The 13,445-nt window shown below is 37.3% G+C and overlaps 1 protein-coding gene across 2 annotated transcripts in view; it reads left to right on the top strand.

The window, feature by feature from the left end:
- SGCD (sarcoglycan delta) overlaps window positions 1–13,445 on the top strand; it is a 1,065,755-nt gene that overhangs the window by 146,684 nt on the left and 905,626 nt on the right. The window lies entirely within an intron of this gene.

The following is a 13,445-nucleotide window of genomic DNA, read 5'->3' as shown; positions in this document are numbered from 1 at the left end:
TTAATTATTCAATTCCATTGTACATGTGTAGCAGTACCAGAATTGTTAACCCATACCTCTGCAGAAAACTTTATCAACTAGAGTAGAATATTTATGTGCAGTACCTTTTGCCTTAATCTCAGAGGCTCTACTCATTTCCAGATTTAGGTCTGCATCTTTTTCTCCTCTCTCCAGTGAGGTTGTTTCATGCATTAGTAATACAGTCAGATTTTTTTTTTGTCACATTCTGCATTCCTTCCTGGGATCCCCAGGCTTCTAAATGATTTTATTTTCAATTTACATACATTAAGTTTCACTTTCTGTACTGTAAAGTTTTATAGGTTTTGACAGATGCATGTCATGTGTACAGCATTGCAGTATTATACAGAATTATCTCACTGCCATAAAATTTTACCCTGTGCTATACCTATTAAAACTTCCTCACCTCCTCTTGAATTCCTGACAACTTCTGTAGTTATACTTTTTCCAAAATATAATATAATTGGAATCATGCATTATGTGGAAATATAGTATTTTAAGAATGGTTACTTTCATGTAGCCCTACACATTTATGTTCCCTTCATGTATTTTTGTGGCTTTATAGCTCATTCATTTTATTATTGAAGAATATTCCACTGCATGGATGTGTTATAGTTTGTTTATCCGTTCACCTATTGAAAGGCTCCTTTGGTGCTTCCAGTTTTTGGCAATTATGTATAAAGCTGCTGTAAACATTTGCATGTGGATTTTGTGTAGACGTAAGTTTTGAAATCAATTGGATAAATATCTAGGAGCACGACTGCTGGATTGTATGACGAGACTGTGTTGAGCTTTGGGAGAAATGGCCAAACTGTCTTCTACAAGTGACTGTATCACTTTGAATCCCAGCAGCAATGAATGAAAGGTCCTCTTCCTCTGCATTTTTTTTCTGCATTTGGTATTGGCAGGTTTTTTGTTTTTTGTTTTTAATTTTAGCCATTCTATTAAGTATTTAGTGACAAATCATTGGTATTTTAATTTGTAATTCCCTAATGATAAATAGTGTTGAGCATCATTTCAAATGCCTACAGATACCTATTTTCCATCTGTATTTCTTCTTTGGTGAGATATCTATTCGTGTATTTTATCCATTTAAATTGGGTTGTTTTTTGTTGTTGAATTTTAAGGGTTCTTTATATTTTCTGGAAGAGTCTTTTATCAGTTAAGTAATTTGCAAATATTTTCTCCCAGTGTGGACTATCTCTTGATTCTGTTACAGTCTCTTCTACAGAGCAAAGGCTTTAATTTTAATAAACTCTAATTTTTTTTTTTTTCCATGGTCTGTGCTTTTGGTGTTGAACCTAAATTCTCATTGCCAATCCCAGAAGCGCAAAGATTTTCTCCTGGGTTTTCTTCTAGAACTTTGATAGTATTACATTTTATATTTGGGTGTATGATTCATTTTGAGTTAATTTTTTGTGAAGGGCTAATGTCTGAGTCTAGATTTATCTTTCGCATATGCCTGTCCATTTTCTCCAGCACCATTTGTTGAAAAGACTATCCTTTCACCATTAAATTGACTTTGTTCTTTTGTCAAGATCAGTTGGCAATAAATGTGTGGCTCTCTTCCTGGGCTCTCTATTCTGTTCCATTGAACCTGTGGGTCTGTTCTTGCACCAACACCATGCTGACGATTGTCGTAGCTTTGAGAGTCTTGAAGTCAGGTAGCGTCAGTCCTCCAACTTTGTTGTTCTTCAGTATTGTCATTATTCACAAAATAGCTTGCTATTTTGAGATATTTTTTAATTTAAAAAAGAACAATTTTCTAAAGCATTTACATGGTTCAAAAGTCAAAGATATGAAACATGGTAAATTCAAAAGAGTCTATTTTCAATGCCTGTCCCCTCTATCTTTTCCCTCCCTCCTCTGAGTGATATACTTTAAGTGTGTGTTTGTGTGTGTGTGTGTGTGTGTCTGTCCCCATGTTAGTGGCTATTTCCCCACTGCTTTGCCAATAGCCTTATAAACTTTTGTATTTTTCCCATTTTGATACGTGAGAAAAAAGTATCTCAGTATAGCTGTAATTTTTCTCTGTCTTACTGTGAGCAAAGTTGAGCATCTTTCCAAATGTTTAAAGACCATTTGCGTTTTGTTTTTTGTGAATTCTGTATTCATATCTCTGTCCATTTTTCATGCTGATGGTCTTTTTTCTCTGCTTTATAAGCTCTTCATAAATTAGAGATGTTGATAATTTGTCATTCAGGTATGTTTCAAATATTTTTCCAGTTCGCCATTTCTGAACATTTATTTTGAAGCTTGTAATAGACTGGATTTTTTCCCATTCTGTAAGTCCTGCAGGGAAACTATTCCTTTATCATTTGATAACAGTCCTGTTCAGTCCATATGATTTGGGAGGCTATGACCACCCTTCAACCCCAAAGGGAAAAAAAAAAGGAAATAAAGAAAACCCAGAGGTGAGTACATGATTTCTGTGACTCACTCCCTTCCAGGCCTGGCCAAGGAGATTAGGACATCTTTCTAGACATCATGATTGGTTGGTAGTGGGGGTAAAGGGGACAGGGGACACGGCCCAGCCAAGACCAATGGGAGTGCTTTTGCAGGGACTGAAATGGATGGTGAGAGGCTGATGGTGTTGCAGTGAACCTGGGGCTGCTGGGGGGAATCTTTGCTACCCCTTTAAGACAGTCTGCTTGAAGATGAAGCCAACACAGAAGAAAGAATAGAAGAGAGATAGGGGAAAGAAAAGGGAAGGAAACTTGAAAACAGCATTTGAACCTCTGGATCTAGCTATGCATCCCTTCTGGACTACCTTACCCTATGATCCAGAAAATTCCTTACTTTTGATTAAACTAGTTTGAGCTATTTTTTTTTTCCTACAACCAAAAGATTATTGACTAAAATGAAGTTATTTTGATTTCAAAGGATGCCTGTTGGTTTCTAGTGGTAGTGGGTAATATCCGTTCAAATGGGCAAGTATATAATCATGAAAACTATCTGGCATAATAAAATTTTAATAAAATTAAACAGGATCATAAAACATTTTCCAATTAATGGGTAAAAGTGTCCAGATGTGTTTGCTATTTACTGAGCTTTTGGATAACTATGGAAGTAAAGCAAAACAAACTAGAAATCTCCACATAAATTTGCCTGTTCTTTAAAAAATAATTATGAATATCAGGGCATCTTTTTTCTTCTGCTTTTGTTAGCACATTGATTTCAATGGTGACTGATGAGTTGTTATATGAATCTTTTATCCAATTTGACTCAAAGTTTATAAAACTTTGAGTTTTATAATTAGGATTGCCTGATTTCCCTAAAATTGAACTCTTCATAGTCACCTTGAAAGCTCTGTCTTTATTCCATGCTCCATTTCCTAATTAATCAATTACCATTCTCAAGAATGGGTGCTGATCCTCTTAGGTTTTAATGTATTAGAACAGCTAGAAGTAAATACCAGAAACTATCAAATTCCAATCCAGTAGTCTGGACTCCTGAAGACGATTGTATAACAAATGTAGATTACAAGGAGTGACAGTGTGATTGCGAAAACCTTGTGGATCACACTCCCCTTTTCCAGTGTATGGATGGATGAGTAGAAAAATGCGGACAAAAACTAAATGAAAAATAGGGTGGGATGGGGGGGATGATTTGGGTGTTCTTTTTTATTTTTTTATTCTTATTCTGATTCTGTCTGGTGTAAGGATGTTCAGAAATAGATTGGGGTGATGAATGCACAACTGTATGAGGGCACTGTGAACAGTTGACTGTACACCATGGATGATTATATATATGTGAATATATTTCAATAAAACTGAATTTAATTAAAAAAAAAATGGATGCCGATCAAGGAGACATGTAAGTACAAAGGAGTGGCATCGTATGTGAGGATTATGTTAGAAAGTCTATCATAAAGTGCCTTAGATTCCAGACTGCTATGACAAATATCACACAATGGGTTGGCTTAACAACAGGAATTCATTAGCCCATGGATTCAGAGACCAGAAGTCTTGCTTCCTTTTAGGATCTGTAGCATTCTGGCTGGTTGGCCTTGACTTTCCATCACATGCCAATACACATACCAGTATACTGTCCTTTCTTTTCCTGTTTCTGCTGACTCCGGTTTCCAGCTCCTTCCCATTACTTTTTCTCACTATGTCTGAATTTCTCCTGCTTATAAAGGACTCCAATGATGAGGTTAAGGCCCACCATCATTCAGTTGGGCCACACCCTAAGTAAAACAACATCTTCCAGAGATCCCTTTCACAATAAGCTCACACCCACAGGAACACAAAGACCAAGAATGTGTGTGTGTGTGTATTTTGAGGTACATAATTCAACCACCTGCGTAAGGTAAAAAGCACATACAGCAAAACCTGACCTTGAAATCCACATAGCAGTCTTCCATTTTGTGAACTGAATTATTGTCTCTCACTTAGTTGAGCATAGCCAAGTTTCCCTACGTTGTGGGCCTAATGGCTGTTTCTTTGATTGAGCACTAGATAAAGTACTTGGCTTGGGGTTAGGGGAATGTTATAGGATAAATATATATCTTTGAATACTATAATGATACTCATTCATGCATCAGGATGCTCACACTGAGGTGAACTGAGGTAACAGCTGATTTGTGTCTTCCAAATCATGCATGCACAAGGCTGTGTGCTCACTGAATAGATCAGCGAATGTTCTCAATTTTAAAATGATTCACACTCTCTCTCTCTCTCTCTCTCTCTCTGTCAAGTATGTACAGTTGAAGTCTCAATAATTACATGCACAAGCGTTATGTGTTAACTATGTGATCCTTTCCTTCTGCCCGTGGCGAGAACAGAATGGAACAGGAGGGGTGACTCAAGGCAAGACAATCTTATTTTCTTTCCTATAAATATAGAATTGGGAATTAAGAAACTGCAAGTTGAGTGGGGTGCTCCAGCTAGGATATGACATAGCCCTGAGACTGGACCTGCACCCGTGACTTCTAGTGGCTTCCTAATTCTTGGTCCCAGTCTCTCACAAAGCCCAGAAACACTTCTTTCCCTTGGATTTCACTGGACACTTGTTTATGCTTCTGATAAATCCAGGGCTGGTGCTCCTGTTCTCATACACACAGTTTGGCTCAAGCTACTTGAGGTAAGTTTCTGTTACATCCAAAAGACCTTGAGTAATACAGTGATATACTTTAAGCACGACCAATTATTCTTACAGTGGTGTGAGTATCTTCCAATGGAACTGGTATTTTGAAACTCAAATTTAATTTCTTCTGAAAGTTAAAGTAGATGGCAATATTGTGAGAAAAGAAACCACCTTCACCTCATGAAAACCTTTCATTTATTTGGGGTTTGTTGTGGTTTGCATTGTTTCTCTGCTTAGCATTCCCACTTTGCACCTAGCCCTGCCTCTTCAATTGACTGTTTTAACCACCGACTTTTGGCTTTCCCTGGTTCGAAAGCCTTACATTTTTTCCAAGACTTATATTTTATTGTATTTTCCCCCTACATTGTAAATTCTCAATTCCTTAATGAAGTTCTTTCTACTCACACGAAGTAAAAACTGATCCTGAGTTTGTTAATTGTCAGAAGATGTTGCTAAGGCTTAGGGTGTGATTTTATTTTAATAAACAAGGCTGTTTATAGCCTGTTAGACAACTGCCGTGACTCAGGGATACTGGAAAGTGGTGTAGTTCATTAATAAATACCTTCTGATAATGTTGGAAGGAAAGGAGAGATTAAATAGTAGTTGGAAGAGAGAAAAGGAAATGACCTTTACATCAAGTGTTCTCCATTCCTTTCTTAATTGCTTCCCACCAAAACTTAGTTGACTGAGAAAGCCTGCTGCCACCATCCTCATATTATAAATGCAAGCAACAGAACAGAATGTAAGGAGAGGAAGGTCAGAGACTCAGGTGAAGCCACATGCTGATTTAAAAAACAGCATTGTGCAAGGAGCAGGAGAGCACACTGGTTAGTTCTGGGTCATCCCATCCTTGCCACTTACTGGCTGGTGTTAGTTATTTCACATCTCTATGCTTCAGTCACGTTGTCTTTAAAACGGAGCTAATAATATCTGGTGTCAGTGACATAATGCATGTGAACCACTTGGTATGGTTGTTTTTCAATTTATAATAATTACTACCTATTTTTAAATTACGAAGTCCTGATATCTGTTATCTTCTGCATCATCTTTGCGATATAGTACTTTGTTTATTATAGTAGGAGGATGTGGTGGACGTGCCTTCTTCTCAACAGATTTCACAGAAAACTAAAGGCATCAAATTTTAAGGCACGTGACTCATTTTACAAATTCCCTTCCTTTCATTTTCATCTTGCCAAAGTGAGGTTATAATAATGAACAATTTTAATTCAACCTGTCTTCTTCGAAAATGTAACCTTCAACTGGGTATAGAGCTTGGTAAATGTTTCGTAGTTGTAAACCATAATGGTGAAAAGATGGGAGGTTTTTAGGGAAAATGTCAAATGGCTTTTCACATTTCATACAACTTCTCCCAGAGGTGGAAGCTAGGGGTCACCTGCAAGCCCACTTGTCAAGCCAGGGTTCGTAGAGGATCAGGAAAGGCCCTCTCTGAATTATGCCGTCTCTCTTTTATTTTTGATGTTCTTCTCTGCCAAGTGCTCCTTTCCTTGGGCACTTGGCCATGTGCTATGGCCTGAATAGATTTGCTTTTTTATTTCAAACATAAACCTGAGAAGAACAGAACATGGATTTTTCCCGATTTTAAAACAATGAACTTTGTGGCCATCCATGGAAGATAATGCCTGTGGGTGGAACAAGCATTCCAAGATCATCTCCAGCATTGAGTAATAACTAGAAATTCTTAGCCTCTCTTAAGAGTTTATGGAGGATAACTTCTGTAAACTTGAGGAAAACAGAGGGTGATTAACTGCACCATGGAATTTTCCATGAACATAGGGATTTGGTTATGTTAAAGCTATTATAATTTCCAACTTAATTGGAGTGCATACCAGATAATCTTCAGTAAATGCACTTACTGATCACTTATACCCAAGTCAGTCTAGAAATCATACATCTCTCACTTTGTATTGGTTTCCTTTATATTTTCAGTAATTAGCTTTTTAAAAATGAATGTAATTCTAAATTGAAGGGTATATATGTTTTCATTCTTTGAGTGTTATGTTTGCTTATTTTGCAATATGCTTAGTGGATTGAGTCAAACTAGAGGCTTTGCTGGCCTTACTCTGTTTCACCTATCGTTATCACTTGTACTTAGCAAAGAACTTCTGTTAACAGCCTATTATGTTGTAATTCCGTATAAAACTTGAAAGTGATTTTTAAAAACTCATCAGACTTCTCTATGGTTAGACCACCACTTTTGTTAGACCACCATATCTTGCTTTTGATGACAGCACTGCTGCCATCAAATGTACATCTCATTCTGCTTCATGCCTCTGGTACTGGGGACATGTTTAGCTCTCGGTAGTGGATTAAATCTGCTGTAAATTCTTTGACACTCCATGAGGTGGGTTCTCAATCTGCCTTTTCCTTCAATCTGGATTGGCCTGTGGCTCTTTGGACAAGAAGTGTACAGTAGAACTGATGCTAAGGCAGTTCCGGGACCAGCCTTTATCTGAGGATTAGCAGATTCCACTTCGATATCTTGGAGCCCCACGCCAGTGTGTAAGAAGTCCAGCCACCTTAAGGCTGCCTTTCTGTGAGGAAGCTCAGATGATCACAGGGAAAGAGAACTTGTGGAGAGAGAAAGCTACCCAGCCAGCCCATAGTTGTGCCAGACACCCCCTGTCCCAGATCATAGCAGCTGAAGCCATTTTAGCTCAGGCCCCAGACATCATGGCCCCTGCTGTGCTCTGGCCTAATTATGACCAATGAAATCATGCAATAGAATAATAATAAATTGTTGTGTAGGGCACTAAGTTTTGGAGTAATCTCTTACAGAATAATAGATAACTAAAACACCCTTCTTTGTGAATGATAATCTCTTTGAAAACAGGGATGCTTTTTCATTCATCTTTATATATCTGGCTCCTAGTGCAGTAACATTCATGTGGTTGGAGCTTAATTAATTTTAGTTGATGAATGAATGATTGAAAGTATGAATGAATGAATGAATGAATGGAATGAAGCTATTCAGAGGAGAAGAAGCCATTCTCAAAAGCTTATGTGCTACATGGAGTGGGGAGAGGCAGACAATAAACAAACACTCTCAGGTGGTGGTGAGGACCATGAAGGAAAGTAAAGCAGGAAGGAGGACATCTGTGCAGAGACAGACTCGGGTAACTGGGTGTGCCAGGCAGTCGTGTCTGCCACCTGGACTTTGGCTTTTGTGCTTAAAAACCAAGAATTTACAATCTTTGTTCTCTGTTTCCAGATACCCCTGGGTCAAGGCAGTATCACAGCTCAGGACCTGAAAGGGGGATGGTGACAGAGCAAATAGAAAGTCTGGGTAGAAAAGATACTGGTTAGGTTATCACTCAAAAAAAAACCCACCCCTCAAGCATGTACATTTTCCCACACTTCCAAACCTTTGTAAGTGTCCCCTCTGCATGGAATGTTCTTTGCATCCAAAGCTCTCTCATCTTTTTCTTGTCAAGTTAAATGTTCCATTCTCAGACAGAGAAATCTGTTACTGTACTGCTCTGCAGATCTTTGCTTTAGCGGCACCTTTCTCTAATGCCTTCTTATCCACTCTAATATAAATGCTTTTCATACATATTTCCCCCAGCTGTTTGTGAAATCACTGAGGGTAAGGGTTGGGTGTCATCATTATATCTACTACTGCATTTAGTGCAGTGTTTTGCAGTAGAAGAAGCATAACGTATGCTCGTTCAAAGCAAGAAATGAGAAAGTAGTAAGTAACTTCGTTTATGGAAAGGCCGGCATCTAGAAAATAATAAATAATGGATGAATGAGTGAATTAATTAATGCATGACTACCTAGTACCATTTGTAGTATTTTAGGTCATAGAAAAGTTCATTGTTGTCATGAAATTTCCCCTACTAAATTCCCAAGGGCAAATATATTTCCCTAAATAATGAGTTGTTCCCATTAAAAATATAGGCCTCATATTTTTCATAATGGACAAAAAACACCAAATGACCTACCATTGTTAAAATGACCGCCAGAGCATGTCCTCAAATTCTGTACATTCAATTGACTTAATGTTACAACAGAGAACAGATTTATTCAATGTGAAAGCTGCTTTTGGGTAATAACTTACGGATTTTTAGAAGTTAGTGTTCTCGATCCCTCTATCTCCCTCTGTCTCTTTCTCTCCTTCTCTATCTCTATCAGGTCATAACCTATAACTATTTAAGTCCATTGACTGAAATATTACTGAGCTGCAAATGCTGCTTTTTAATACTGAAAGTACCTATTTATATCTAGGGAACAATTTATGTGTTATATGCCTTAATAATGTACTATATATATATCTGATCATAGGGACATTTTAACTAGTCAACTATTAGTGTTAAATAACAGCTCTACTTAAAACTTTGCTTTCTTGCGTAAGCTTCTGGATATTTGTTGACTAATTAGGAGAATGTAACAGCATTAACTGTGCAATTCTTGTTTGAGTAGCAATTTGAATGACATAGTGTGAGATGTAGAGTGTGTAAAAAATGGCATCAGAAATGTTGTCTTCACATTAAAATGGAAATGGATTCTGCTTATAACATTCCATTATGTCAGACAGTATTGAGTAGCTTAGATTTATTGTTAGATACCCAAATGCCACCTCTCCCCTTTAAATACCATAACTGGCAGATGTACAAATGTTAGTGAAGGTGCAAAACTGATTCAGTGGAAGAAATTGACCTTGAATGAGTTGACACAGTTAAAAAAAAAATGTTCTAATGCAATACATTTGAAGAATTGTCAGAGACTTTTAACTGGGACATTAGAGTGAATGACCATATCATTTGCTATATAAATACCAGGAATTGAAGGCTTATTTGTTATTTTCCGTTTCTTTAATTCATTGGTTTCTGGCTGTAAAGAGAACATTGGGTTCGTCCTAATTGATTGTTTCCTCGTATTCTTTAATTTTGGATTCAAGGCTCGTATGTAATCCATTTGATGGTTTTATTTGCTTTTTTCTGTAATGTAACATTGCTGACTAGGAACTGGTTTACTCTTTCATGTCTGAAGGCTCTGACAAATTGAGGAGCTTAAGCTGACAGCTCTTTTATCCAAGGGCCCTTCCTGGGTTAGTGATAGTGCTGAAATCTGCCTAGGCTTAAAAAAAAAGTTTCAGAAAGGGATAACAGACCTGCAGGGAGGAAGAAACAAGGGAAATTTTTTTTGCAATGACCTCAAGAAAAAAAAATAATGAATTCACTCACAGAGAGTCTGTGCCAAAATTAGAGAATGGGAGTAAGCTTGTTATGCCTTGACTGATGAAAGGATGGTGAATTGAAGAAATGATCAAAAGTGACATCGTGGGCCAACCAAGAAATATCAAAGGAGACTGTGCTGCTGATCAGTCACAGAATTCACCCATCTACCAGGGATCAGCTCCACAAATGTTTGCTGAGCGATTGTGCAGAAACTGTCGTAGGCGGTGTGGCAGATGCAGTGATAATTCTCACTGGGTTAGATCTTCCTTTTCTCCTTCCCTTTCCTCTTGACCTTGACCTTCCCCTCTTCCAAGGATGGAGTTATATCAGGCACATTCTGGAGGATACAAAGAACAATTCTTGTTCTCATGGAAGTCCCAATCTGATCAAAGGGACAGAAGTAGAGCTGGAAATATTTATCTGTAGTTGTGTTTTGCTTGAAAACAGTTTCTGATAAAACTAAAGGAAATCAATGGGGCAGGAGAGGTCTTTTTATATTAATAGATGAGCTGTGATTTTTATTGTCAAAGTATATCTATTATATCTGATTCCTTCTATTTTTAGAGTGCCAGTTAATGAGAAGCTTGACTAATTACAGTTCCAGGCAGCTGGTATCTTTTTCTTTCTGTGAAATTCATTCTACATCTCATCTTTTGTTTCTCTCAGCCACACTTACCGTAAGGCTTTGATGTACAAATCTGACGTGGACATGAGAAAAACGGTATGTTGTTTGGGATTAATCAGTAATGTTTTCAAGATCACCGTCAGTTGAATGATCTGAGCTGATGAGAGGGTGGTCCCTTCCTAGAATTCTGGAGGAACACAGGAGTACCTGGGGAGTTCATTGTGTTCTCGGATGGAAGAGAAAGGGATTTATGGGAATAAATCAAAGGCAGTTTCAGTGATGAGCTGACATCTTAGTGGTTTTTGTTTTTAATTTTTCCTGGCTGCTTTGAGCAATGCATCATCAGAGGCCCCAGCAAAGTCTTTGGTCTTTTATGTGCTAACGCACATCAGTTAGTGGAGAGATACAGTGTTAGTGACCAATGCTTATCATCAGTGAAAACTTCTCATAGTTTTGGGGTTCTGGTGCTAGCAACCTACCTGAGTGTCAGTGAAAAGTGGCCCAATGCTATTACTGTCGAACAGCACAATGCATTATAAAGTGCTGTCCCTTCAACCTAGAGGTCTCTTTTCCGCACATTTCCTGCATGAATAAATCATGCAGGCTCATGGACATCAGCTGTTCCTGCTCACTTAGAATCTATGTTTTTTCCTTCCTGTACCACCTTCTTGATTTTTCTTTTGGGAGCTCCTTTGCCCTTAATCTGAATCTGTGAGAAACAGTGTAACATAATGTTGAACCAAATGGTATCTAGACCTAAACCTCCTGGGCTTGAATTCTAGCTCCACCAGCTTTGCTCCTAGAGCATCCTATACACATTACCATCATCAACAGTGAACACACTCTGTTCTCCTTGATCTTACTGTATCCAGCCTCCAACTGACAGTGAGCTTCTGGGGAGCTCCTTAGCTGGTAGCCCACAGCCTGAAAAAGGGTGTGGCATTTTACGTATACCATCCTCATTCATCAAAGTTGATTTAAAAAAATGTTTTCATAAGTTAAAGTGTACAGAATTATGTCTCCTTCCACTAAAAAAAAAAAAAAAAAAATCATTACCCATTTTGCTTTTTCCTTGTAAATTTTTCCCAATGTTCTAAAACATAGTGTCCAGACCACCGAATGAACGGAGAGTGGTTAAGATAGTCCAAGTCTTTGGAAATTGTTAGTAGACTTGAAACCATAGTGCTATTGCCTTATTATTACTAATTTAATGTTTTTATTCAGTGTAGACAAGGTCTTGATGAGTTGAAAACTTGTGAACAAAAACACTTTTTTTTTTTTTTTTGGTTTAGTAGTTGTGATAAAGACTTCTTGAAAGTAAAGGTACAACTTTTATCATTACTTCTCTATTGTAAATAAGATTAATGAAGAAGTTTTTCTTCCTCGACTATTTACCACATGTTAGAGAGTCAAGAGACTGGAACAAATTGGGGTATGAATTTATCTGCAGTAGAAAACTTAAAACAGTTTACTGAAAGCTGCTTTGGTCAAATAAATAAATTGACATTTTGGAAAAGGAAAAGTGAAGGAGAAAGAAATTTAGAAAAAAAATTACAATTCATCGCTTTAATGTAGTGGATTAATAAGTTTGCAGCTTTCTTCTTTTCACTGTTGTTTTTGGGCCTTGATGTACTGATGTCTTACATCACAGGCACTAAATCATATCTCTGTGTATTTAAGTGCTCAAGAAAGCATTCTCTAGGTAATGGAGGAAAAGTGCCAGCTTGTAGGGTCTGAGTCCCGAATTCTGAGTGAATTTTCTTCCACACCTCTTATTTACACTTTGTATAAATTGAGGGATGCTCCTAATAATTCTTTCTCTGACTTGAGTTAATTGATTTCATTCTGGATTTTGATGTATTAAATGAACAAGCCCTAATTCTAGAAGGATTCCAGTTATAGCATAATGGATGGAAACATCAGGGAAATCTAAACAATGTTAGTACTATTATTTAAGATTCAATTATTAGCATGCATTAATAGATATTTCATAAATTGAAAACTCAGAGTGCTTAGACACTTGGATCACCTTATTTTTTTAGCTTGTTTTGAGAAGAAAATGTGTTTTGAGCTCTTTAGTCTTGCTACAACAATGCTGTAACAAAGCAATTGTAGTAGAAAAAATGGATTTGAATCGCAGTTTCTTCCTGAGATTTGTTGAATTTGTTGTTTAGAAAAGAAAAATTGCCTTTCTGAAAATGTTTGCTTCTCTGCTTACATGTTCTAGTCTCAGTTCTTATGTTATTTGAACAGTTGTCAACATGCCTCTTTACCTTCCAATGGTTAGGAGTAAAAACCATTCATTTTCAGTTTTTATTTTGCTCTTGTGCCTTTAAAACGTGATTAAAAGTCGGCAGGTTGCTCAGAGTTCTAAGTGGCTAGACGTTGTGATTAGTTCTTTAATAATGTTGTCAGTGTACCATAAACTGGGTAATCAGGTTTATCTTGTAGTTGTTGTGCCAAAGTTCCCGAAGGGTATACTAATGGAAACAAAAAAGCAATTTTTGTCATTGTAA

This window comes from Choloepus didactylus, chromosome 11 (genome assembly GCF_015220235.1).
Source record: "Choloepus didactylus isolate mChoDid1 chromosome 11, mChoDid1.pri, whole genome shotgun sequence".
In the NCBI taxonomy this organism is placed as follows: Eukaryota; Metazoa; Chordata; class Mammalia; order Pilosa; family Megalonychidae; genus Choloepus; species Choloepus didactylus.
This window is presented reverse-complemented; position numbering and strand designations above follow the sequence as displayed.